This window comes from Austrofundulus limnaeus, unplaced genomic scaffold (assembly GCF_001266775.1).
Source record: "Austrofundulus limnaeus strain Quisiro unplaced genomic scaffold, Austrofundulus_limnaeus-1.0 Scaffold381, whole genome shotgun sequence".
NCBI lineage: Eukaryota > Metazoa > Chordata > Actinopteri > Cyprinodontiformes > Rivulidae > Austrofundulus > Austrofundulus limnaeus.
In genome coordinates, this window is record NW_013952783.1 from 107,675 (window position 1) to 109,266 (window position 1,592).

Genomic DNA, 1,592 nt, shown 5'->3' on the forward strand with positions numbered 1-1,592 from the left:
TATATATATATATATATATTTGTGATGAAAGTAAATGGCTTCTTTTTTCCTCCCCAGTTCAGCAATTGTATGTATAGTCACTGTTAAAATACTATGTGATGTCAGTAACAGATGTTTGCTTATTGCCTTATAATGCATGGGTCAAATCAGTCCGCTAGATCAGCTAATTTCCAATTCTGCTTCTAATGATCGTTCTGTGACTGTTATTTATTCTGGGGTAATTATTACTGACGTGCAACTCCTTTGTGTTTGGCCCATCAGCCCACGTCGCCCTCGCCGTTCTGTGTCGATCGCGTTCTTTGGGGACTTTTGCTTCAGCCTCATTTAATGTTGGCGGCTTTGCTTTTATTTTACTTGTTTTTTTTTTCTGTTTCTGCTCCATGCGCGCTCGCCCGCCTGTGTGGTTCGACTCTTAGCTGTGAGTCTTAACTGCTTCTTCTGACCAACGAACCTCTGCCAACTTACCACACATCGATCACAGCCAAATCTGGATCAACACCTACTTCTACCTGCAACGCTTCCACTTTGCATCAAAGCCTCCCTTGTGTCCGTACGTGTGTGAACCTGAGCATGTCTTTTTTTTCTTTTTTTTTAAACCTTCTGGTACCTGCTGACAACTTGTGCTCCAACCATTTGGGGTTTTCAATCTTTTTTAATCCCTCTAAACCTAAAGTTTGTTGAATCATTAGCATCTTATTTTTGTCCAAACTAGTCCTATTTCTTACACCTGGTAACAGAAAGATGGAGCTGATTTGCTAAAATAAACTCAGTCATCTGGGACTGCCTAATGCATGTCTTCTGATTTGTGAAATTCAGTTTTTTTTCTGAGCAAGTAAATTGACACAGGCGATCTAAAGGCAACTTTAGCGAGCATGACCACTTCATTTAAAAAGCTAAACCCACATATTGACACTGGCTGTATCGCTGCAGTGTGCTATGCAACTATAAACTGCAGTTTTTAAAGGCTAAATGATGGCAGCTCATGCCTCTGGAAAACACGATAAATGAGATGGTACAAAAAAAAACCCCACCTCCAGCAGGAGGAGAGGTAATCATCAGATGGTTAGCGAAGTGAGCAGGCAGTCTGTGCAGTCATCAGATCAGAATGTTATGAGGGCATCTCTTAGTGCTTTATTGAGGAGTGGTATGTTGGCAAACTGGACCTGTGTTTCCCCGAGAACAGATATCCTTAGACAGGATGTRCATTCTGAGATGAACTATCTTGTATGCTTTACGGTGAGAATGTTCACTGTTCAATAGATCAAACGTTGACAGTTGAGGCTTGCTATTTAGTTCCTGCTGCTGGTGACTCGACTAAAGGAAAATAAAGAGCCTGTGTAATGATGGCAGTGCTGTCCAGAGAGAGGCCTTAGCTTTGTGAGAAATTGGAGGGATGTTTGGGGGGGAGAAAGAAGGAGACACGGGGAAGAGTGTTCTGACAAGAAGGAGGAATTGACTGTAGTCAGCAGACAAACTCGACATCCTTGTATTTCTATTATGAAAATTTGAAAGAGCCCTTCTACTCCCTGAGAAGTGTCTTAAAACCTGTGTGTGTGTGTGTGTGTGTGTGTGTGTGTGTGTGTGTGTGTGTG